The sequence below is a fragment of the Littorina saxatilis genome, linkage group LG17, assembly GCF_037325665.1.
Source record: "Littorina saxatilis isolate snail1 linkage group LG17, US_GU_Lsax_2.0, whole genome shotgun sequence".
NCBI lineage: Eukaryota > Metazoa > Mollusca > Gastropoda > Littorinimorpha > Littorinidae > Littorina > Littorina saxatilis.
The window spans coordinates 49594291-49621866 of record NC_090261.1 but is presented as its reverse complement, the minus strand read 5'-3'; the positions used below and the strand labels follow the sequence as shown (position 1 = coordinate 49621866).

The 27576-nt window shown below is 42.2% G+C and overlaps 1 long non-coding RNA gene across 1 annotated transcript in view; it reads left to right on the top strand.

Moving 5' to 3' along the window:
- Window positions 1-8457, top strand: part of LOC138953818 (uncharacterized) — a 455396-nt gene extending 446939 nt beyond the window's left edge. The window contains exon 3 of the long non-coding RNA XR_011451616.1: window positions 8359-8457. This is a non-coding gene — a long non-coding RNA (uncharacterized lncRNA). The remainder of the gene's footprint in view (window positions 1-8358) is intronic.
- The last annotated feature ends 19119 nt before the right edge of the window (window positions 8458-27576 follow it).

The following is a 27576-nucleotide window of genomic DNA, read 5'->3' as shown; positions in this document are numbered from 1 at the left end:
TGTGTGTGTATGCGATTGGGTGCGAGCGTGAGTGTCTGCATGCAGGATATGATTGATTTATCATAAACTGAATGGGTCGTTTTAAAATTGAAGAGATCTTTGTTTTTCCACTTTGAATGCGGCGATTGGTCGATTACTGGCCAAAACAGAGAGAGAGAGAGAGAGGGAGAGAGAGAGCGAGAGAGAGAGAGATAGAGAGAGAGAGTGGGGGGGGGGGGAGACAGACAGACAGAAAGACAGACAGACATGCAGAACAAGCAGTCTGCTTTAACTACTTACGGCGATGAATTAGGACGTTCAGAATCGCCGTGTCGGCTAGCGCTCCGTCGAACACCGACAACATTCATAGTTATCTTTTCAATCACAGCGGTGCACCATCGTTAACAAGTCGGCACTGTTCTGTTTTCACAAACACCGCGGCCGCACACAACCACACAAGTCAGCTCCGAACTAAAGTTCACGTGCCGAGCACTGAAAACGTGGCAGCAAAATCAGGAACTACATCAGTGAAAAACGAAGTCATTTCTCATCCCGTAAGACGTACGATCTGGTACAGATTACTTCAAAGCTCTTGTGTCTTATCCGGTAAAGATAGTATCATTGCTGGCGTGTCCCAAATGGTAAGGGCAGTTTCACAGTTGGTGTATTCTGTCTTCTCGTGACCGTTTCACGGGCGTATCCTATCTCAGAAGGAATAACAGTTTCACAGCTCGCGTATCATATCCAAAAAGTAGAGTATCACAGGAGGCGTATCCTATTTGGTGAGGACAGTTTCAAAGCTGACGTATCCTATCTGCTGAGGATAATCTCACAGTTCGCGTGTCCTACCTGGCAGAGATAATCTCACAGCTCACTTGTTCTATCTGCTAAGGAAAACCTTACAGTTAGCGTATCCCATCTGCTAATGATAATCTCACAGTTCGCGTATCCCATCTGCTAAGGATAATCTCTCTGGTAAGGATAATCTCACAAACGCGGCGTGTCCGATCTGCTAAGGATAAGCTCACATCTCGCGTATCCTATCTAGTAAGGATAATCCCATAGCTCGCGTTTCTTGTCAGGTAACCATCATTATTTCAAAATAATAAAATTTCACTCGTATCACAAAATAAATGCTGTTCTCCATCGGAGAACATATTTTCTACATAAAAATCATTGACGTTTTTCCGGTAAAGCGACCATTCAGACCACACGTTTCAGACTTGACGACGTGGAGAGAGCGTTCATAATCCTCTTGTCAACAGAGACATCAACACAAAGCACCCAATCCTGCTGTCAACGCTGAAATCAACACAAAGCACATAATCCCACAGTCGACACAGAATCCACGCACCGAGCATCATAATCCTTTGCACTCCATCAAACACCACCAACAGGAAACGAGACAAAAAGATGTTGCAACGCATTCATTTAGCACAATGCTTCACTGAAGCAACGGACACTGTAGTACTTGTACCGTAAGTAGCATTGTAACTGACACAGTAATGACACCGTAGTAACTCAACTGGGTATTTAGAGTATTGCACAGAACTTTGAACTTTGCAATAACTGACATCACTATAGTAATTGAATCAAGTGGAATCCCCCGCTTTTCAGACCGTTGATTTAAAGACTTCACCCCTCCTAAAAACCCTATTTCCACAGACTGTATTTCATAACCGCTGTAAAATGACGTCCATTTTAAGACTCCCTCCCTGTAGAGACCTGTTTTCTCAGATTTTCAGGAGTTTTAAAGGCAATCAGAAATCCAAAACAGAGAATGCTAACGTTTAAAAGACAAACTGAGGAAGTCTTCTTCGATTCTCAAGCAGAGGCACTTCTCAGAGCTACACTGCAGATATGGTCGCACAGTTTTCACAGCCAATTCAACTCCATCGTTTATCAGAATTGTATTACGCAATACTCTCTCACACACACACACACACACACACACACACACACACACACACACACACACACACTCACACACAAACACACACACACACACACACACACACACACACACACACACACACACACACACAAAATCGCGCCCATGCAGTCGTCTCACTGACCTATTATTATAACCAAACAAAACTAACTTTCGCTTTCAACACGCGGAACTCAAAACATTGTCCAGTGAGGAAATTAACGATGCATTACACGTTTCAGACTCTCACTTTTCGCAATGCAACTGCGATAACCGTATTCAGAAACACCACACTTTACACACCACACTTTACATTCCCAAGTGTTGAGCAAAATTACACTTTTCTCTTCAGACCGTCAGGTTTTGCAGTACAACCATCGTCCGATTCAGACACAACCTTCACGCTCTACATGCTAAGAATACATGCTATTTTCCATACACGGAACCACATTTAATGCTCTACATATTAATAGCAGTACGTTGTTATTCACACTGTCGCTTCTAGTTAATTGAGGAGTCGCACGTTGACTTCAGAACTGAACTTTCGTGCAGCGTATTAATAGCACTCTCTTTCATGCTACTGTACTCATTCCGCTATGCAAACGTCGTCTGAATAATAACCCAAACTTACACTTCACAAATAAATAGCGCACGCTGTTAACATGTTTCCCATATCGTTTTTGAGCAAAAACTGAAATGCCGACGGATCCAGAAACAAACTTACACACGACACGCAGCGAAGAGAACATCGCATTTCATACCAGATTAAAATATGCTAATCTGTTTTCGCTATCCAACGCATGCAGAATAAGAACCAAACTTTATACACACAACAAATCAAATATATCATCTATTTTCGAGTATCTCTGTTTGCAGTACTACTCACGGTCGTCGGCTGTAGAACCTATTTTACACTCAACACATAAACACAACACTGGATTGCAGGCTCTTAATTTTTAGAGACTTCAAACAATGTCTGGTTTGATTAACCAAACTGTAACTAGTGGACACTCCACTTTTCTTCACTACGTTACAGTTGCATGGGTTCACCGTTGCATGTCCCTACCCCTACCCCTGGGGCCAAACACCCGAGGGAGGAGCTATCATCTATTTCCTTCCTTCCTTCCTTCCTGTCACAGCCGCAAATACCATACACTAGTCTAGATGGGGCCGCTACATAGTGTAATTAGGTACAAACGATTCTACTGGCTAATCACGCCTGCAGCCCTCTCCATCCACTCTTTCCTTCTTCCTTGTCGGTCTTGTCGTTCACTCCGTGTTCACGGGCCCGGCTCCGTAATTAAAGCTGCGGGTCATTCGCATAATAGGGTCATAGGTCAGCTTCATAAGGTCATGCATGGAGTATTATTTTGGTAGATCATGGATGGACTATTCTGTTATGTGCACTAGAACACACATTCACAAATCGGTGCTGATTCATTTGAGTCGCAAAGGCAAGTGAAAAAGGAATATTGATTACCTTACTTCGACACCGCGGACGAGGGGGGGGGGGGGGGGGGGGGGGGTCCAGGTAGGGGGTGGACACTGCTGTTGGAAACAAAAATCGTGCAACAGAAGTTGTTTATTACAGTTTCCTAAAAACGCTTGCTCTGACATCGTTTAGTCAGTCATCCGTCGTGATCAGGATATCTGACGAACATTGAGACTTTAAGACAGCTGTTGATTATACGGATAAGAATACACAAAGAAGTTAATTACGGTTGGCTAGCTCATCGCCCAGTCAACGGTCGTGATCCATTTCAAGACAAACACAAGCAGAGAGATGAATCATCCATCTGCCAAGTAGAAAATCACGCCAATCGGTGACATTCAACACTAAAAGTACTTTCAACAGCAGTCAAGAGTTGAGGAAAACTAAATTATTTTCAACAGGACACAATGACGGAGCATTCACGGTTTTCCAAGAACTGTCTCGTCATCATCTAAAACAAGCTGCATGCGGGTAATAACAAAAGCTTAAGACAAAAATCATAGCAAATAGTTCTAGTGTCAGTAATAAAACAGTGCGGCAAATCACTATAAGTGCACGGAAAAAACACAGGTACTTGGGCATCAAGAGCTGAGATCGAGAATAATCATTTCCGCCGGGGGAAAACAAGTGTTTGTTCTTTGCTCTCACCATCTTGACATCGAGAAGTCATTCACTTTACTGAGCTCAGTTCCTGATCCTTTTTCATTAAATTGTCATGATACTATTTTCATGTCCGTCTACGAAAAAGATCATTGCCATTTGGTCGTCGTACTTGCGAATGTGTTTCGTTCTGTCAATGATTAAGCGTTCCCAAAACTAATCTTTCTTGTATATTTGTTTTTCTTTCCGCCTAAGCGTTGCGATAGCGTTTACGTTAGAAAAAGAATCGTTTTCGTCAAAAAAAACCCTATGTCACTGGTCAGTCAGAGGTCCACGTTTCATTAGATGTTAAACCAACTGGCTACGAGTATGTTACCAGATGTAACAACAATTTGTATAAAAACAGAATCCTAGGTCGGTCTTCTGGTCAATTGTGTCATGCTCCAATGACATCCCTTGGTAAAATTTGAACATTAGTTCAATTGTTTTAAACAACAACAACCACCGCCGGGAAAAAAAGAAACAAGTCGCGTAAGGCGAAATTACTACATTTAGTCAAGATGTGGAACTCACAGAATGAAACTGAACGCACTGCATTTTTTCACAATGACCGTAGTCCGCCGCTAGTGCAAAAGGCAGTGAAAGTGACGAGCCTGTTCAGCGCGGTAGCCGTTGCGCTGCGCTGCATAGCACGCTCCACTGTACCTCTCTTCGTTTTAACTTTCTGAGCGTGTTTTTAATCCAAACATATCATATCAATATGTTTTTGGAATCAAGAACCGACAAGGAATAAGATGAAATTGTTTTTAAAACGATTTCGGAAATTTAATTTTAATCATAATTTTTATATTTTTAATTTTCAGAGCTTGTTTTTAATCCGAATATAACATATCTATATGTTTTTGGAATCAGAACATGATAAAGAATAAAATAAAAGTAATTTTGGATCGTTTTATACAAACATAATTTTAATTACAATTTTCAGATTTTAATGACCAAAGTCATTAATTAATTTTTAAGCCTCCATGCTGAAATGCAATACCGAAGTCCGGCCTTCGTCGAAGATTGCTTGGCCAAAATTTCAATCAATTTGATTGAAAAATGAAGGTGTGACAGTGCCGCCTCAACTTTTACAAAAAGCCCGATATGACGTCATCAAAGACATTTATCGAAAAAAGAAAAAAACGTCTGGGAATATCATACCCAGGAACTCTCATGTAAAATTTCATAAAGATCGGTCCAGTAGTTTACTCTGAATCGCTCTACACACACACACGCACAGACAGACACACAGACAGACAGACACACACACACACACACACACACACACATACACCACGACCCTCGTCTCGATTCCCCCTCTGTGTTAAAACATTTAGTCAAAACTTGACTTAATGTAAAAAGAAGGAACAAGTCGCGTAAGGCGAAAATACAATATTTAGTCAAGTAGCTGTCGAACTCACAGAATGAAACTGAACGCAACGCAACGCAGCAAGACCGTATACTCGTAGCATCGTCACTCCACCGCCCGTGGCAAAGGCAGTGCACGTGGAATTGACAAGAAGAGCGGGGTATTCGTTGCGCTGAGAAGGATAGCACGCTTTTCTGTACCTCTCTTTGTTTTAACTTTCTGAGCGTGTTTTTAATCCAAACATATCATATCTATATATTTTTGGAATCAGGAACCGACAAGGAATAAGATGAAAGTGTTTTTAAATTGATTTCGAAAAAAAAAATTGATAATAATTTTTATATATTTAATTTTCAGAGCTTGTTTTTAATCCGAATATAACATATTTATATGTTTTTGGAATCAGCAAATGATGGAGAATAAGATAAACGTAAATTTGGATCGTTTTATAAATTTTTATTTTTTTTTACAATTTTCAGATTTTTAATGACCAAAGTCATTAATTAATTTTTAAGCCACCAAGCTGAAATGCAATACCGAACCCCGGGATTCGTTGAAGAGTACTTGACCAAAATTTCAACCAATTTGGTTGAAAAATGAGGGCGTGACAGTGCCGCCTCAACTTTCACGAAAAGCCGGATATGACGTCATCAAAGACATTTATCAAAAAAATGAAAAAAACGTTCGGGGATTTCATACCCAGGAACTCTCATGTCAAATTTCATAAAGATCGGTCCAGTAGTTTAGTCTGAATCGCTCTACACACACACACACACGCACGCACGCACGCACACACATACGCACATACACCACGACCCTCGTTTCGATTCCCCCTCGATGTTAAAATATTTAGTCAAGAAGAAACAAGTCGCGTAAGGCGAAATTACTACATTCAGTCAAGCTTACGGGATGAAACTGAACGCACTGTATTTTTTCACCAAGACAGTACAGCTTCGTCAATCCCCGCGTGAAGGAAATCGCTCACCTCCCACGTAGTGATATTGACACGCCAGATTAGCGCGGTAGCGTATTGTGCTAAGCAGGAAAGCGCGCTTTTCTGTATTCTTGTTAACTTTCGGAGCTTGTTTTGAATACAACCTATCATATCTATATGTTTTTGGAATCGGGAAATGATAAAGAATAAGATGAAATCATTTTTGGATCGATTTCTTAAAATTTTTAATCGTAAGACTAATTAATCTATTTTCGTTAATTGTGATCACATTTTAAGAGTAAACATGACATATGTATATAATTTTAGATTCAGAATGTGATGAAGAATACGATGCAATCAATTTTAAATCTGTTTGCGAAAAATCGATTTTAATGACAACTTTAATGAGCAAACTCATTAATTAATTTTTAAGCCTCCAAGCTGAAATGCAACACCAAAGTCCGGGCTTTGTCGAAGATTACTTGACCAAAATTTAAACCAATTTGGTTGAAAAATGAGAGCGTGACAGTGCCGCCTCAACTTTCACGAAAAGCCGGATATGACGTCATCAAAGACTTTTATCAAAAAAATGAAAAAAACCGTCTGGAGATACTATACTCAGGATCTCTCATGTCAAGTTTCATGAAGATCGGTCCAGTAGTTTTCTCTGAATCGCTCTATACACACACACACACACACACACACACACACACACACACACATACACCACGACCCTCGTCTCGATTCCCGTTAAAACATTTAGTCAAAACTTGACTAAATGTAAAAAGGAAGTGAAAACACGTTTTATTTCTTGTTTCGAAAGTTCTTGCATCATTATGGCAGTCACATGAAAGAGAAGGGCAAAGTGACAATGACAATCGCAGTTTGACATTCCACTGTTTAAATCTCCTTCCTGTCCATGCGAAACCAACCAGACTTTTCCGGAAATCAGTGTTTCGGGCGAGATTTTACGCATGTTTACGGGAAAATTCCCGAAAGGAGAAGGCGTGGGCTGTGTTGCATGTGACATCTGAATTCAAAAAGCCAACCGCTCGTCAGTCTACCTCAGAGAAAACGGTCCTTCTTCTTCTTGTCGTTCGCTGTTAAATCGTCAGTCCGGACTGCAGGGCGAAACGTGCTGTCCTCTTGGAAAACGGTCCGAGACTCGTCCTCTAGCTAACGGGACAATCGTGCTTACCGATCACAATTCTGATAATTATTACAGCAGGCAATCTCCCCTCTTTGTAATTAAGTTGAATCATAGCATGCGTGAAGCGCAGCTTATGAGGAAGCTTGGTCGAAATGGGTGAATGGATGATAGTTGTTTTCGCGCTTGGAGTTAAATGTCCCTAAGGCTTATAGGTTTAGATGACTGTGAAGACGTAACGTTGATAAGGCACCCCAAAAAAAAAATAGTCTGTTTACGGTATTCCGACCGACCCTTTTTTTTCGCGCGACCCTAGACTTTTTTTTTGGCATTTGGGGGGGGGGGGGGGGGGGGGGGGAATTTAAAAAAAAAGAAAAAGTCTTTGTTATTCGGCAAAATAACTTAAAAATATGTGGGTTTTTTGAGAGAAAAAAAATCCCGATCTACCGACCCTATTTTTTTGGCCTGTTACCGTAAACAGACTATTATTTTTGTGTGTGTGCCTAAGTTGGTTATTGCTTTAAAGCTGAAAACGATGGTTTACACGGGAAGGTAAGTTTCTGATCTCGTGTGATTACCGTAGCAAACACATAAATATTCAATACATTCTGTGCGTTTCCCGAGCAACTCACACTGTCATGCAGAAGAATAGTATGTATTCAAGGTTTCTACACTTCGCACACAAGTTCCAGTACAACCGTCCCTTGGTACCACTGGAGTTCGCAAATGCAGAGAATCTGGTTATAGTCAGAACAACACAACCCGCAATACAACGTACGGCACTGTGTAGGTTCTGCAACAGAAGCAGCATGCAGCTTTACTTTCTTTCTTTATTTGGTGTTTAACGTCGTTTTCAACCACGAAGGTTATATCGCGACGAGGGAAAGGGGGGAGATGGGATAGGGGAAAGGGGGGAGATGGGATAGAGCCACTTGTTAAGTGTTTCTTGTTCACAAAAGCACTAATCAAAAAATTGCTCCAGGGGCTTGCAACGTAGTACAATATATGACCTTACTGGGAGAATGCAAGTTTCCAGTACAAAGGACTAAACATTTCTTACATACTGCTTGACTAAAATCTTTACAAACACTGACTATATTCTATACAAGAACCACTCAACAAGGGTAATAAGTGAAGAATTTTATGGGTGAGAAAAGGAAAGCAAAAGGACTTTGGGGAGGCAGAAATAGAGAAGAAACAAGAAAAAGATCCTAATTAGGTTCACGGCATCGAGAGTGATGCGACCTTCTCTCAGAAATTAGTAGAGAAGGCTCCCCCATCCACCACCCGGGGGACGCGCCTCTACGCCAATTAGGGGGCGCGAGGAGCATGCAGCGAAATTACGAGAGACAGTGCAAAGTTCTAAGGCGGTGTTTGCCACTTTAACCCAAGTGAATTATTAAAAATAATAGGAAGGGTCTGGGTGGCCGAGTGGTAACGCACTTGCGCTCGGAAGCGAGAGGTTGCGAGTTCGACCCTGGGTTAGGGCGTTAGCAATTTTCTCCCCCCTTTCCTAACCTAGGTGGTGGGTTCCAATGCTAGTCTTTCGGATGAGACGATAAACCGAGGTCCCTTCGTGTACACTACATTGGGGTATGCACGTTAAAGATCCCACGATTGACAAAAGGGTCTTTCCTGGCAAAATTGTATAGGCGTAGATAAAAATGTCCACCAAAATACCCGTGTGACCTGGAATAATAGGCCGTGAAAGGTGGATGCAGCGCCTAAAGGCAGTCGATCTACTGGCCGATGTGAATGCGTGATATATTGTGTAAAAAATTCCATCTCACACGGCATTAATAGGTAACATGCGCCTTGAGTCGCCTTGTGTGGTGAGATACGTGCGCAATATAAATCCTCGTAAATAAAAAAAATAAAAAAATAAGTGCAAAAATGTTTCAGATTTGCCTTTCTGCACTGGGCTGGCGAATGAAGTCTCATTGGCTAGCCAAACATTAATATGTCAGTAAATCAACACTAGATTCGATATGATCCCTTTCTCCCCGTCAATAGATTCACATTTCTAGCAGGCTTTGCATTCTTGTTCCCAAAATAAACACATTAATAATATTAACGGGATGCTAGAAAGGCTGTATAACATTTCTTTGTTTGGTTTGAAAAAGGCCGAGTACAGTATCTTTTTTTGACTACAGTGTGTGTGTGTGTATGTGTGTGTGTGTGTGTGTGTGTGTGTGTGTGTGTGTGTGTGTGTGTGTGCGCGCGCGCGCAGGGTCGGGGGAGGGGAGGGGAGGGGAGGGGAGGGTTTTTTTCGACGCCGAACAGCTTTATTATATTTACCAGTGCTGGGTATTCCTGGTGCACATCGGGTCGATCAAAAGAAACCATCGAGAATTGTGAATGATGACGACCTTCCATTGTCAGCCTTGTGAAGTAGTCCCCCGTTCTACTGTATCGGGAACACACAGACACATCGTATGTAATCGCGCCACTGACCTGACTTTTTGTACCCATCACCTTGTTAATTAAGTCTAATATTTCGTAATCAGTACCGGCGTAACAGGGTGCTTTGCTACGCCGTTTTCCGTACCCAGCCATACAGTTGCCGAGTATTCAATCCAACACAAACACTTGTATCCCCAATTTCAAACGTCCCCAATGGATTCAGAGGCCTGTGATGACGTAAAGAAACATCTTCAATTTCGAGTATCCCAGTAAGCGTATTATCAAAACATTTCCCTGTTTTGCCCGTTGCTGCTGAGAACGTTATTCTGATTTCCATCACCATCAGGGTCCCAGCGTGGAGCACAGTCCCGCGAGGACATACACCCCACTTCCACGGAGTCACAACTAGTACGAGAAATGCCGCCTGTGCAGTGATTCGGTAAGAAACATCCGAAAGCGAAGGGTTCAATGACACTCACCACAAAAAAATCCTCCGAACGTACAAGTATATATGTAATGAATGATGATTCACAGTCAATGACGGTAGACCAAATTATAGTAGACCCCAACCTGGGCCGAACAGCGCTTGTTCCTGTGTTTAGGCAAAAAAAAAAAAAAAGGTCTGTTTACGGTAACCCGACCGACCCTATTTTTTTTGCGCGACCCTAGACTTTTTTTGGGCATTTGGGGAGAAAAAAACAAACTTTTGTTTTTTTGGCAAAATAACGTAAAAATATGGTTTTTGGGAAAAAAAAAAAAAAAAAAAAATCCCGACCTACCGACCCTATTTTTTGGGCCTATGTTACCGTAAACAGACCTTTTTTTTTTGGGCCTTACAAACTGTGTCCTCGCCTTGACAAACTAAGTGACTGAGAGATAAGATGACCATATAGACACTCGTTCAAACATTCGCTGGGGAAAGTCTTCCAAAGTCTGCATACACCAGTACAAGGTTGAACTGTGCTTCATCCGTCACCGGAAAAATCCACTTCGCACACTGCATGCAAATCCGAGGGATTCGACGGCTTTACTTTTGCCCTACCCTGTCCATATTTGCAGTGATATAAAACCGTGTCAGGAGGGTCTTCCTCTGACCGTCAGCTACAGAGAATTTTGAACCTTGGAGGGGAAAAAGAGACGGACGTGATTGACCTTTAATAGCCTTTTTGGAGTGATAAAGGTTAAAAATAAGATCAGACAGTTTTAACGTCTTGTCTTACAAACTGTTTTTTTGTTTTTTTTTAGATAAATACACCATAAAGACAAAGAGAGCACGAGAGAGAGAGCGAGAGCGAGAGCGAGAGAGAGAGAGAGAGAGAGAGAGACAGACAGACAGACAGACAGAGACAGAGAGACAGAGAGAGACAGGGAGAAAAGAGAGAGAGAGAGAGACAGAGAGAGAGAGAGAGAGAGAGAGAGGGAGAGAGAGAAAAGAGAGAGAGAGAGAGAGGGCAACTTTATAGTTTTCAAAATGAATAAACACATTGAAGTCCTTGCAAACTTCATCTTCTCGTGTTAAATATGTTTTCTTTTGAAAATAAAATTGGCCTCCAACCGCCAAGGGGTGCGCGGCAAAAATAACATTGTATACAGTGTGTTCATATCGCCAGTGACATGACGGGGTAGTAATTAAAACCTGCTAGGCTTTTGTAAGAATAAAATTGAGTGTGTAGACTTTGGTCCCAACATATTCCTGTATGTAAAGCCATACTTATTACCGCCGAACAAAATTGGAAATTGAAAGCCACGAGCAAAGATGCCTGGGAAGAAAAGTTAGCCGCAAAGATTTTCTACTGCTATATCTTCCAGGCATGGGAATTGAAAATTGTAAAAAAGGCTGAAAAGACGGCGCGAAGCGCCTAGCCTTACTAGGGGGGTTCGGGGGCATGCTCCCCCGGAAAAATTTTTCTCCAAAGAACCCAGATGGTGCAATCTGGTGTCATCTGAGCTCCAAGTTTGCCATTAAATTCTTTTTTAAGAATCAGAGTTTTCAGTACCAATTTTTGCTTTTTTGAAGAAAAAATATATATACATGTATTATATGGTTTAAATTTGTTAAAAAATTGATCTGTTGAGACAAACAGGAAAATGTAACTTGTAACACAATCTGTGCAATCTGGTTTACTTTCAAACATAACAGTTCAAGTAACTGAGGCGGGCGGTAGCAGTGCGTGAACAAAGTACGGACAGTTTTCGCGGGCTTTTGCGCAAAGGCAAAAGTAACTGGTGCTTTTTTGTGTGCCTCCCCCCTTTATTTTTTCGGTGGACACTTGCTTTTTCGGCGGAACAAAAAAAAAAATTCGGCGGAAATCCGCGGACAGTTCCCATGCCTGATCTTCTACTGCTACGTAGCAGTAAAAGATGTTTGTTAGAAGATCTGTGGAGTTAGTATGACTGATGTATTCTCGTTTTACAGTGCAACCCGTTTTCTTTCTTATCGTTTACCGTTCAGCCAGCTTTCTTTCTTATCGTTTGTACCGTTCAACCCGCTTTATTTCTTATCGTATCACTGTTCAATCCGTTATCATTCTTATTGTTTACTGTTTTATCCGCTTTCTTTCTTATCGTTTGTACCGTTCAACCCGCTTTATTTCTTATCGTATCACTGTTCAATCCGTTATCATTCTTATTGTTTACTGTTTTATCCGCTTTCTTTCTTATCGTTTGTACCGTTCAACCCGCTTTATTTCTTATCGTATCACTGTTCTTCTTCTTCTTCTTCTGCGTTCGTGGGCTGAAACTCCCACGTACACTCGTGTTTTTTGTACGAGTGGAATTTTACGTGTATGACCGTTTTTTACCCCGCCATTTGGGCAGCCATACGCCGTTTTCGGAGGAAGCATGCTGGGTATTTTCGTGTTTCTATAACCCACCGAACTCTGACATGGATTACAAGATCTTTTTCGTGCGCACTTGGACTTGTGCTTGCGTGTACACACGGGGGTGTTCGGACACCGAGGAGAGTCTGCACACAAAGTTGACTCTGAGAAATAAATCTCTCGCCGAACGTGGGGACGAACTCACGCTGACAGCGGCCAACTGGATACAAATCCAGCGCGCTACCGACTGAGCTACATCCCCGCCCGTATCACTGTTCAATCCGCTTTCTTTCTTATCGTTTGTACCATTCAACCTGCTTTATTTCTTATTGTATCACTGTTCAATCCGCTTTCATTCTTATTGTTTACTGTTTTATACGCTTTCTTTCTTATCGTTTGTACCGTTCAACCCGCTTTATTTCTTATCGTATCACTGTTCAATCCGCTTTCATTCTTATTGTTTACTGTTTTATGCGCTTTCTTTCTTATCGTTTGTACCGTTCAACCCGCTTTATTTCTTATCGTATCACTGTTCAATCCGCTTTCTTTCTTATCGTAGTGCTGCAGTTAACCTGCTGGGTGGGTAACTCAAGATCGAATTCACTCTTCAGCTCCAAGTAAAACCAGTGCAACTCAAGTGGTCTTGGTCCGAAAATATACACCTTTGTTCGGCGGTGGTCCGTCGGAGCTAGGTGTGTAGTGTCAAAATAATACCGAAGTGGTGTTTCCATCTTGGGTGTTGTAAATCACAAGCCTCCCTCAGTGTCATCAATCATCACCTGGACCACAGGCCAAGCACGCTTCACTCTCACTCCTACTTCTAGCTGAGATCGGGAGCGATCTCCTACTTTCTCCACTGAAACCGCTTTAGCTACTTTATTGCGACATTGCAGTTCTCTCACCAAAACCTTTGTTCATTAGACAGCGGCGAGTTGTTCTTTTGTATTTGCTACGGTCCGTATCATATGTGCATCTAAAGATGTCAGAGTAAGTGTTCTCGACATTTCTGACACTTGTTAGCTTCCAGTGAAAAGTGTATCAGAGGAACGACCACGTCTATCAAGTTATTGAGAATTGCTGATTCGAGACAGCTTTGAGATGTCCAAACCGGATGATAGGTTAACTACACGGAGTCCGTCCACAAAGGTTTCACTGACGAAGCCAATACTTGAACAAAGCCAACACTCCCAACAGTCCACCAACTATAAAATTAAAATAATAACGACTTGAGCCGCTCAAATTTACTGCAACTGCTCTAACACTCGTGATTTGATATTTCAGCCATTTCGACTCCACAAGTTGAATCTATAACAACGTAAGTCGAGCTGGGAACTTGATTCTTCAGGCTGCTCGGCAGCAAAAGATATCTATACTCAAACTTCGGTTTTCAAACCACCGTGCAATACAACAGCAACAAGAACAAGCCAGCAACGCCCAACTTAATTATTGTTAATGTTATTTTGCCTGAAGCATTGTCAATCAGTTTGATTGCATGGAGCGCTTCTCACTCTGATTAGAGAGCGTACTGGCTTCCTTGCATTTTTTATGCTCATGTCAAGTACTCACTAACAGCAATACAAATCAAAATGAAGCTAAGAGATTTACTTCTTCGTTGCAGACTCGGAGAGAACCGAGTTAGAATCAAAACAGATAATCTGTTGAACATTTATCAAAACGTACAATGATCAATGATTTTTGTAGATACCTTCCTTTCTTGTGTACTTCAAAAGATCATGCACAGTGACACTGATATGATATTTCCTGGCTTACACATGAAAAAAAAAAGAATCCTCCCACTGTGACACTGACACACCAAAAACCAGCTACCTGGCTGCTTCCCATGCAGCGTGAGAACTTTGTGCACATTGACACTGGTGTCAGTTACGGAATTCATTCAAAACACACACACACACACACACACACACACACACACACACACACACACACACACACACACACACACACACACACACACAAACAACAACAATCTCCAATCTGCGTGCAGTCACAGATGAAGCCATGCTGCTGATTTTTTTAGTGTACGAACATGTACCGTAAAATCCCTAGCAAACGCGCCCACCCCCCCCCCCCCCCCTCCGCACAAATTTCGGCTAAAGGTTGGGGGTGGGCGTTTGCTAGGTATACACCCCTTGGCAAGATAAAGTGTCATCACATTTACACGAGAAATAAATTGATACAACAATGTCAGAGAAATACAGTGGGACAAAAAAAAAACAACAACAGACACAGACACAGACACACACACACACACCAATAAATGAAGAAGAAACAAGAACGCTGAGGCGTGATTAACCATTCAGTCAAGCGATTGCACGCTAAACTACACCCGTGTTCCTTTTACACACACACGCGCACACGAACACACACACACACACACACACACACACGCGCGCGCGCACACACTAAAGCTGTGCTTTTTGATCTTTGGATATCACAGAAGTACAAGTAAGATTAAATGGATCGTGAGCTATTTCTGGTGACAGCCGTCTGACATATATATATGAAAGCAGTAAGCATCCATTAGGAAAACTTTTTGATTGCAAAAGTAATATATTCTACAAACAACTCTGCTCATTTGCAAACTTTATGTCCTGACATTGTAGCCTGTAACTTCAAAAGCACAGATATGGGCCATTCTTTCAACACACACACAAAACAAAACAATCAAAACGCACAAAAAGCCTCCAAATGATATGTCTGACTGGCTGTTTCAACGTTGATCTCTTCGAGGCAGCAGATGTTTCCGCCGCAAAGTGAGACTGATTCGGAAGAATACTTACTTCCTTTGATGAAAAGAGATCGTGGATTGTTCAGCAAACACACACACACACACACACACACACACACACACACACACACACACACACACACACACACACACACACACACACACACACACACACACACACACACACACACACACACACACACACACACACACACACACACACACACACACACACACACACACACACACACACACACACACACACACACACACACACACACACACACACACACACACACACACACACACACACACACACACACACACACACACACACACACACACACACACACACACACACACACACACACACACACACACACACACACACACACACACACACACACACACACACACACACACACACACACACACACACACACACACACACACACACACACACACACACACACACACACACACACACACACACACACACACACACACACACACACACACACACACACACACACACACACACACACACACACACACACACACACACACACACACACACACACACACACACACACACACACACACACACACACACACACACACACACACACACACACACACACACACACACACACACACACACACACACACACACACACACACACACACACACACACACACACACACACACACACGTCATGTATCAAACCGAGTGTTAACCAGACGGGAAAGTCACTCCAATAAATGAAGAAGCAACAAGAACGCTGAGGCGTGGATTAACCATTCAGTCAAGCGATTGCACGCTAAAAGATAACAGATATAAATTATTTTCGTAAATAAGCCTGATCTTCCGAGCGATGGTGATGATTTTGGGTTTGTGATATAGACACATTTCAAATCAATGTTGGTTTCTTTTGGGACTGTATATATTTTGTAAATAAAAAAAACCCCACTATAACAATAGAATCAGGTACCTTTTTCTATTAAAAAAACCAAACCAACCGGGGTGGGCGTTTGCTAGGCAGTGACCCCTCTGCACAACTTTTGGTCAAAAGTGGGGGGTGGGCGTTTGCTAGATACTGGGCGTTTGCTAGGGATTTTACGGTATGTGTGTTAGTGAAAGTATGCACCTGCCCAAGCTAAAAACCTGACCAGATCTGTGATGATTTACATGGTTACAAGGTGGTTTGTCCGGGGAAAAAAGGGTACCTTTAAAGATCACGGCAGGATTGGAGCAGCAGAAAGCGGGACGGTAATAACTTCAAACAAAGCACAACAGTCACAGCAACAACAAAAGGCACTAAAAACACAAGCACGGTCAAGTGGTCGGTCAGTCAGCAAGAGAGGGGTCTTGACCTTTCTCTGTGTCCATGTCGGATCACATACCAGCATCCCAACTCCTGCGCAGCCGGCGCCGAAACAGAAAACAGACTATGAAACGGTTTCCCGAAACCAGTATAAAAGGCCCCTTTAAAGGTACTGAACTTGTCAAATCCAGGTGCACGGAGCCCCTGGGGCTTTTAGTCATACCTCAGGCAGCTATCCGTTAGAAGAACTACCAAGTTTCATTGACTTGCACCCAAAGAGTCAAGAACTGCGATTTTTTTACGAATTAATTTCGTACTCGGACCCGGCTGGTCTTGACCTATTTTTGGATCTAAATTTAGATCAGGTAGATCACCACATCATGCACAAAAAGACACGTCACTAGCAAACTATGTCAGACATCATCATGAGTTTGTGTAAAACAAAATGGAGGCCGGAATCACTCAGTTGAATCGAACTCCGACCAAACACCACGTAATAACTAGGTTAATTTATGCACTCGCGTGAACAAGAAACTGTCGAGCTTCACAGATGTCGTTGGGTAGTTTTGGGTTTGTTTTACTACCATACGAGGATTTTTGAACTGTAAATGCACTCAGCTGCAACAAAAACGCAAAACGAAGGCTGTGAGCTGCACTGTGCCTTTAAAAATACAGTATTTTTAAAACTACTAACAGTAAAGTGAAATATGTATTGGCAAACATGGTTTGAATTAACTGTCGTTTAAAATCGATCCTTGTCCCTTACTGCAGAACTCTAAACCCTACTCACCAAATAAATGGCCTATAATTCTGACATATCAAAATATGAAAGACCTTCAACACTGACTTGCTGATTCTGCAATGTTGTACTCATAATTCGACCAAAAGAAGTACCTCTACGGGCACATAACATCTCTTTAACAAAAAAGGCATTAGAACCGTTTCCCAAACTAGTACAAAACTTGAAAAACAAGTCGTCTTGGTTACTCAAGAAGAAATACCTCTTCGTGCGGACAGTGTCCGTTTAACACCAACAGCCATAAACCGTTTCCAAAACGTGTACAACAAAAACAAAGCGTCTTGGTTACCCCAGAAGAAATACCTCTTCGGGCGGACAATATGATGATCCATTTTAACAACAACAGACATAAACTTGTACAACAAAAACAAGTCGTCACAGAAGAAATACCTCTCCGGGCAGACAGTATCCCTTTAACAACAACCGCCATGAAACCGTTTCCCAAACCAGTAGAGCCTACAACGAAAACAAGTCGTTTTGATTACCTAACCCCCCTCCCCTCGAGATTTCCTAAAACAGTCACAAACTGCGGCTAAATTGCAGCTCCTGACATTTCCCCGGCCTCGTAGCAGGCTACCGATGCTTGACGTAGCTCGTTACATCATCGACTTGGACTGTGACCTTTAGCGCGTCACACAACAACGAGCCATCGAGCGGCAGTGACGTCCGTTCCCTCTACGAGCCGCCGTGCCGTTTTGCACCGTCGTCAAGGCCTTGACTTCTTCCGACGAAAACAATAATGGCGACTCTGGGCTGAAATGGGACTCGCTGTCGCAGACCACAGGCACGTCATTGCGTTCCACAGGTTTGATGAATAAAATGACGGATCCGGGAGTCCGGCGCAATCCCTAAGAAAAAAAAGGGACTGGAGGTCCGGACCGGAATCCCAAGCGATTCTTTACGTATACATGAGGAGGTGAAATGTTGATCGATTCTTTTAGGTAGTCGACATTAATTTTTTTTAAATGTACACCAGATATGCTTCGTTGGGCATGCTTCAACGTCTGTTCCCATGCTTTTCGACAGTTACGTTTGTGTCAGAATTTAGGATTTTGAGTAGAGCCACCTGCCACGTATCAAGCTAAAACCAATTTGCACTGAAAAGACCACTGGACCAGAGGCGGTACATAGCATGGGAAAAGCGTCAGCTGAAGTTTGAAAATGAGACGTAACTAAGCAGACAAATTCTTCTGCACTCTCTTGACCTCTCTTCGGAGAACATGTCTGAGTACCTTTGCTTCAAATGCTGTAAGTCTCGAACCCACCTACCTATCTGATTGTTTTCGGTAATCAATAAACTTTTGGGGGGTTGATCTGCAAGTTGTGGTCTTACGTCTAGATAGTGCAACCATGAAAGCCGCGTGGATGAGTATAGTAAACTAGTCAGAAACATGAATGAATCAGTCTTAAGAGAGAATTTTCTCATCTCATTCTGATCATCAGAAATTTGACTCCTCAACCTCTGAAAATCGCCTATCATGACGATTCCCATGCCTGCGTTACTCGCAGAACACATGCATACTCTAACATCTGTGATCCATACAGATGACCAGAAGTTTGCGTTCCTCGCCATGTGATTGTCACATGATGCCGTGTGCCTGTGTCGCAGACCGTCAAGTCCGCCTGGCCGGGCAAGGCACGGGACCGAATGGAGAGCAGGCGGGCTAAAAATACAAACCCCGTTCCCGATATAGCTCTTTCTCACTTCTAGTCAAGTACGAGTTATCTTTCCATGCTCTTCAACGAAGGAGAAACGCTGGGTTAGTTCCGGTATCTTCTACATCATGGCGTCTGCACTGAAAGAAAGCTCGCTCAGAGTGTGTGGTGGTGGAAAGCAGTACTGTGTCATTTGCCATAAATATCGTGGAAAAATTATTGAAGGAAGAGTTGTCAGGCTACATAAACTTCCAACAAACAAGCAACTGAAAAGAGCTTGGGAGCAGCGCCTACGTGTTACTCTTTCTTTTAGAAAATGACAAGATTTTGTGCAACTTGACAGAGTGACTTTCTCGTCTAGTTAATCAGATGGGTATTATTTGTTCATGTACATAAAAGTGTAAAAGAATGTTGTTGTACAACATACTTCCTTCAATCATTAGTGCATTTTGCTCTTGTCTGTGTGAAACAGTAACAGGCACATGAGCTGTAAGAAGGACTGCCGTGTCTCAGTATGACTGTAGTCTCTAGTGTCACTATAAATCTCAGTCATTGACTCTGTGTATGTCACTCATTGATGCTTACATTCCCAATGCAATGCATGGAAGACAGAAATTATAAAATTAGTATGCATGAAAACTGATGCTGGTCTGTACTCCAAATTTTTGTATCCAGTTAAAATATCAGGCATGAAAACTGAAGAAAAAAAAAATACTGAAAACCAAATTCGAAGGCGCGTAGCGCCAAGTTTCGCAGGCGCGTAGCGCCAAGATTCGCAGGCGCAAAGCGCCAAGACTTCTAGGGAGGTCCGGGGGCATGCCCCCCCCGGAAATTTTTTTTTTCAAGGGTGCAATTTGGTGCAATCTGGGGCTATCTGAGCCTTAAAATTGGATTCAAACATGGCCCCAAAACTATTTTACTATAACTATGACTAGGAAAAAAGAAAAAAATATATTAAAAAAAAAATGTTAAAAAAAAATTTAAAAAAAGGAAAAATACGGAAAATAAAAAAAAATACGGTTTTTTTTTTCAAAAATACGGAAAATACGGAAAATACGGAGAATTTTCATGCCTGAATATGTCTGAGAAGTTGAACGCAAACCAACCAGGTGTGAGCGTGTGTTGTAAGGAGTGCACTATTTTGTAACGTGGGATTATGTACATGAAATTATAAATAGGGTTTGTGTGGTGTGTATCTATGCTTTTTATGTTTTTAAGGGAAAAATATTTATTACCTGTGTGTGATTACATTTTGTTTTTTATTCACAGTTGGCTGAAATATTTGCCGAGGAACGACAATGCAGTGTATTATATAATTATATATGTATTCAAAGAATAAAGACATGATGAATCTGAAGCTTGATGAATGACTTGTTTTACAGATAATCACACACACTTCAACAGACGCAGTTGATACAGTTTGGGTTTTATTTATCTAAAACATATACAAACAATAGCAGTTTAACAAAGTTGGTAAACAATGTAAAGTAAAACAACTGAAGTAACATAAAAGAGCCATGAACTGGTAATGTGAAACTGCTCTTAGGCTAATATCAGATGGAGCTCGCAAAACACGAAACAAAAGCCGAACAAAAGCAAAACATGGTGCTTTTGTGTGTTGTTTTGCTTTTGTTCGGCTTTTGTTTCGTGTTTTGCGAGCTCCGTCTGACATTAGCCTTGGACAACACGCACATCCAGTTAACAACAATAAATGCGTGACTACCAAGCATCAAAAGGACTCACTGATTCACGCACAAATTCCGCGTGTGCTCAATAATTATTGATAACATTTAACACATAGGCTACAAGTTCGTGACACTGACAGTCGAAGTGGTCTGTCAAATGCTAACTTGAATCATTTGTTTCCACAGCATTATCGATAGCATCCTTGCCATCTTTTCGCAGCTGAAACGTGCCTCTTGCTCTGCGCACTAATTCTTCTTTTTTTCCACTGACAAGTTGGCCATGTTTCCGAAGAAAATCTTTCAATTCTTTCACGTTCATGCGCTCGACTGCCGCCTCTATCTTAACCGGAACTTACCGAACCAAAGGGACGAAACTCGTGCACACCTCCGGCCTCGCTAGTGAGAAAGAGCTATAGCGGCCCGGCGTCGCTATAGGTGTACAAAATCAATTAGAGCTGCGCGGATAAGGACATCGGCGAGTTGGGTTTCCTGGTCTTCTCTGCTGGGTTTGGGGCGAATGTCACGTGCAATCTGTGGCCGCCTTTGTCTCCCCACACAGCGACTGTCCGCATTTCTTGCCTGTGTCGCTCTGCCCGAAATAAAACCCTTTGCCGGCACTGATGGCTTTATGTATGCATCACTGCTTTGCATGTCAAACAGTCCAACCTTTGGGGCGATAAACTAAACCTTTGGTCTTTGTTTGTTCGGTCGTATGTGCCCTTCTGGTTCAGTCTCTGTTTGTGGTTTTTTTTCTGATAGCTCGGTTGAACTATCCAGAGCCAAAAATTAACCCATTACGTATCAAATCGTTTTTACAATGAAAACAATATAAAGGACTCAGGAAAATCTTCACACACACTTTATTCAAGGGCAGCTGCTGGGTTGTGGCTCTCAAAATTCGTTCATCAGAATGAGTTCTCATGTAACTGAAACTATACTTGAAAGTTATTTGGTGATTTTGAAAGTTTGATAACACAAGTCCCAAGATTTTAGACATGGTACAATGCCTTTTATCGAAGAAAGTTTGCATTCATGGCCGAGCCAATACAGCCCGCTCGAAAATTACTTCCCTTGGACGTGTGACGTTTAGTCAGGAATCGACCGGGTGGAACGGCGCTCTCTTCATGCCGTGTTGTGGGTGCAATCGGGGTGTCTTATCTTGCCCTCAAGTACACTTCACGGGTGGGTGAAAAGAAACTAAGACGGGGTGCGAGGGAGACTTCTCCCATGATAGAAAATTTCAAAGAGTCGACAATAACGAAGTTCATTACATGTATTACCTCCTCCTCTTGCTTTTTTTCAGGTGGTCGCCACTTGAACCCTGTTTTTATTTTGTTTTGCATACTTCTTCAACTATTCGCAGACATTGTCACGCGACGAGGGACACACACACACACACAGACACACAAATACACACACACTCACTCACACGCACACCACCCCCACCCACTCACACACACACGCGTAATCACGAACACACACACACACACACTCACTCACACGCTAACACGCACACCACCCCCACACACTCACACACGCGTAATCACGAACACACACATACACACACACACACACACAAACACACTGCGCATAACCATCACAAACACAGTTTGACAAATTCATCTTTGATTTTTTTTCGCGGCCGAACCCCCTCCCCCATTCTCCACCCTAGCTCCACTGTTCCATCTTTGTCTCTGTCTCTCTCACCTTTATTACACCCCCGGTAGAGGGGTGTGTATAGGTTTCACTCGATGTGTTTGTGTTCGCAAGTAGATCTCAAGAATGAACGGACCGATCGTCACCAAACTTGGTGAACAGGTTCTATACATTCCTGAGACGGTCCTTACAAAAATTGGGACCAGTCAAACACACGGTTAGGGAGTTATTGGTGGATTAAAATTATACAAGGCCTGGTATAGACGGACACCCCCGTTGGTCAAAGGGAAATAACCATTCTCACTGCCACCAACTGAGAAGGTTATTTCCCTTTGACGGGGGTGTAGTTCCTATCGGAGGAATTTCTTGTTTTGTCTCGCCTACCTACTTGAGTGAATAATTGAAGAGGTGTTGTCATTATCTCTCTACTAGGTTTTGCCCCGACCGAGTTGGTTTTTGTCTTGAAGTCAGTACTTCACACCTACGCGTTAAGTGGCGTGACACCTCAAGTGGACCTACTTCATAAGTGTAAAGTGTCTGACCAGAGACAAAAAGGTCCGTGGTTGAGCAACTTTATGATTCAAGCGGGTGCATAGAGGAGTAGCCTTTGAACCACTCCAGAAATGACCTGTAAAGGTTGCAGTAGGTCAGATTTCCCCGCGTGACGTCACAGCTGACCAGCTAGAGGCTAACACTGCGTCGGCTCTTCTAGTACTTACAGAGTTGTCGTTCGCAAAATTCGCGTCGTTTCGGCCTCCCAACTCGGCGCTTCGTTTTCTTGCGGATTGTGAGTTCTAGCAGCAAGTTTCACACATTTGTATGGTTTCAACCTGTTAATAAAAGTATGTTCTTGTGGACCAAATCAACAGTCTTTTGTTGAAAACTACCGGCACGGTTGGCCTAGTGGTAAGGCGTCCGCCCCGTGATCGGGAGGTCGTGGGTTCGAACCCAGGCCGGGTCATACCTAAGACTTTAAAATTGGCAATCTAGTGGCTGCTCCGCCTGGCGTCTGGCATTATGGGGTTAGTGCTAGGACTGGTTGGTCCGGTGTCAGAATAATGTGACTGGGTGAGACATGAAGCCTGTGCTGCGACTTCTGTCTTGTGTGTGGCGCAGGTTATATGTCAAAGCAGCACCGCCCTGATATGGCCCTTCGTGGTCGGCTGGGCGTTAAACAAACAAACAAACAAACAAACAAACAAACAAACTTAGACAACTCTTAAACGCATTTTTGTGGCAAGGCAACCCGACAGCTGCCCTTTAACCACTCAGTTGAAGACACACAACAAGGAAGAAAAGAAAAAGAAACACATATTTTTGCAGTATGTGAACACCCTTCTGAGAGAATTAAGCCTTTGTTTGTTTCAAAAACACGCATCACGCAAGTAGGCTTCAATGCCCCTTTAAGAACCCGCTTCTGTTGTTTCATGTCCTAGAACGAATACAGATCGGATATTAGCTCTCCCTTCATAAGAAACAAAATCACACGCTTCACTCAGAATAAATCGGTTTCAAAAGCGTATCTGGATGAACACTATCTAGTTATTTACAATTATAGGGTTCGAGGTCCTTTTTATGTCCATGCTATATAAAACAATAACAAAATCAGCTGTGCAAACCAAAATCCGGATCGCATTATATTAAAACAGCAAGCTAACACTAACAGGGGAAACATAAATACATGTATAATGAAAATAGCGGATCATGACCATACCATGCTAAACGGCTGGATCATATGCAAGGAGCATTTGAACAGAGTTTCTTCTCTGTTGAGGCTCCTCTTGACAGCTGTTGTTTTTCAGTGTCATTTTGGGGGGTGAGGTGGAGGTCAACGTTAATGAACTAAAGCTGCGTTTTGTGTGCATGCTCGACTGATTAGTCTTAAAGTATAGCTGGTAACTTTCAAAAAGCATTGTTCCAAGTGAATTACAAAATATGTCCCTAACTTACTACTGATTCCACTGATTAAGTTAAATCTCAATTTCCTTCAAAACGAATTGTATAAGTACAAGATCCACAGATAAAGTCATTTCAACCCACCCAACCCACTCTCCAAAAGACTCGTCGGAGTTCGTCTCTCGAATAAAGTTTCCTCCCCAGCGAAGCGCACGTAAGACCCTGAAACACACTATCCCGACGCACAAACACAAACAAAAAGGCAACAGCACAATGTAGTGATGGTGGTGGGCTGTCAAATCAATAGCGCTCGGTGTTAGTGAAACTGATTAACTGTACACAATTCAGACCAGCCCGCGGCAGGAGGGGGTGGGGCGGGAGACTTCGTACCACACACAGGCACATGACACTAAAGTGCCTCCCCCCCCCCCCCCCCCCTGTTCAAGTCCTAATAAGTTGGTGACCTGTGAGGATTAAGCCCTTTGAGTTCAGCCCCACTGCCCCTTTCAAGATCTCTGCAAAATCTCTTATTTTTTAAATCGGGACTTGAACGAGAGGCCGAGGGAGCATTGGAAGTCAATATACAGACATCATTTAAGCAGAGCATAGGCCGCAAGGCGACAGGTAGGACCACGTGAAACCTGCACATTTCCCCTGTCTATCCAGTTTAACATCAAGTGCCTGTGTTTTGGAAAGCCACGCGTACGGCACGCGCCTGTTTTACCCGGGGAGAGGGACGAGAGGAGGGGGATGGGAGGTGTTTAGACAGAGCATTAGGCGACAGGTGAGACCTCGTGAAACCCGATCACTGTTGGCTCGGCAGGCCGATGTGGCGCTGACAAAGTAACATGTGAGCCGCCGGTAATGTGAACACTCAACAAACTGACACCGATGCCGTGTGACAGATGCTTCCCTCTCACACATCGCTTTTGTCTTTTCATCAGGTGCGAATTATACACCGCCGTGACTTTTTAGTTATCACCACCTCCTTGTTCTTGTTTTTTACATTTCGTCAAGTTTTGACTAAATGTTTTAACATAGAGGGGGAATCGAGACGAGGGTCGTGGTGTATGTGTGTGTGTGTGTGTGTGTGTCTGTGTAGAGCGATTCAGAGTAAACTACTGGACCGATCTTTATGACATTTTACTTGAGAGTTCCTGGGTATGATATCCCCAGACCTGTTTTTCATTTTTTGGATAAATGTCTTTGATGACGTCATATCCGGCTTTTTGTAAAAGTTGAGGCAGCACTGTCACACCCTCATTTTTCAATCAAATTGATTGAAATTTTGGCCAAGCAATCTTCGAAGAAGGCCGGACTTTGGTATTGCATTTCAGCTTGGAGGCTTAAAAATTCATTAATGACTTTGGTCATTAAAAATCTGAAAATTGTAATTAAAATTATTTTTTTCATATAAGGATCCAAAATTACGTTCATCTTATTCTTCATCATTTTCTGATTCTAAAAACATATAAATATGTTATATTCGGATAAAAAACAAGCTTTGAAAATTTAAAATATAAAAATTATGATTAAGATAAAATTTCCGAAATCGAGTTAAAAACAATTTCATTTTATTCCTTGTCGGTTCCTGATTCTAAAAACATATAGATATGATATGTTTGGATTAAAAACACGCTCATAAAGTTAAAACGAAGAGAGGTACAGAAAAGCGTGCTATGCAGCACAGCCCAACCACTACCGCGCTAAACAGGCTCATCAATTTCACTGCCTTTTGCACAAGCGGCGGACTACGGTCATTGTGAAAATATGCAGTGCGTTCAGTTTCATTCTGTGAGTTCCACAGCTTGACTAAATGTAGTAATTTCGCCTTACGCGACTTGTTTTTTAAATGGTTTTGTTTAGTTTCTATCCATGTATTGAACCGCTCTGACACTGTATTATCAATGATAAGCATGTAAACTCAATTTTGTCATTACCAAATGATTACTTTTAAACTGAGAGCATGTAATCTATTCATGGATGACATGTATAAAATGTTAAAAATAATTACAGTTTGACACACTGTAACAATATCATAATAATGTTACATGAAATAGAAAAACATGATACTCCTTTTTTCGTCAATAAATAGCTGGGCTGTATCATGAAAGTGTAATTTTCTCAGCCTTTCCAGTCCTAAAGTGCAGTAACAGCTGAAATGAGATTTCAGTCGATGCAATGTGCAGCAGTCAGTTAAAACTGTCTTCATGGGCCGGTATGGGGTGAGGTGAGGGTCAGACAGACGAAGCTTCAAATATTGCTTTATTTTTAAGGTTGGTTTCAAATGCATATTTATTGACATTCATAAGTGACTACACATCATACACAAATATTCTGGGGAAAAAACATACAGCATTGTTATTATTTTGCCATACAGACACAACCACTTTGAATCAGGTCAAATCAAATCAAAATGTATGTAATTATTTATAAAATAGGTTGATTGTTATTTCAGTACCTGTCGACTGGGCAAATGAAAGAGTGTTGCATGTTAAATGTCAGTGTAACATCCATGAGATGCTCATTCATCCCGACTGTCTTTTTATCAACCAAACTTAACAGGGGAAACAACAACAACAACAACAACAACAACAACAACAACACCACACACACACACTCAACACCTTTCTCCATTTAAAGAACATGATTGATTCTGCAATAGAAAGTTTACACCCATACGCCTTCCAAAAGTAAACAGATAAAGAACTTGGTTGTAAATTATGGAGTAGGCAGATTGATGAAAACATACAGTGAAAGCCAGACTGGACAGCACTCACTGCAATTAGTGCACAAGAAGGGAAAAAAATCATCCGGCTCTGGAAGAACAGAACAGAGATAAGTTCCTTGCGACATTTGCATCCCTTTTGACACAAGAAGCTACGCCGCCATCTCTTTATCGATCTCGAGACAACTACATCTAAATGACGTCAAGAGAGACGGTCCCCACCCCTCTCCCTCCCGCAGTCAAATTTAGCTCTCTCCAATGCTTTGACAGCGAATGCTTTGTCTCAAGACTTGTTGCTTTTTAGGGTATCAGTGGATACAAGGAAATCGGGTCAGAAAAAAATGGTACGATGTTGAATATTGTATGC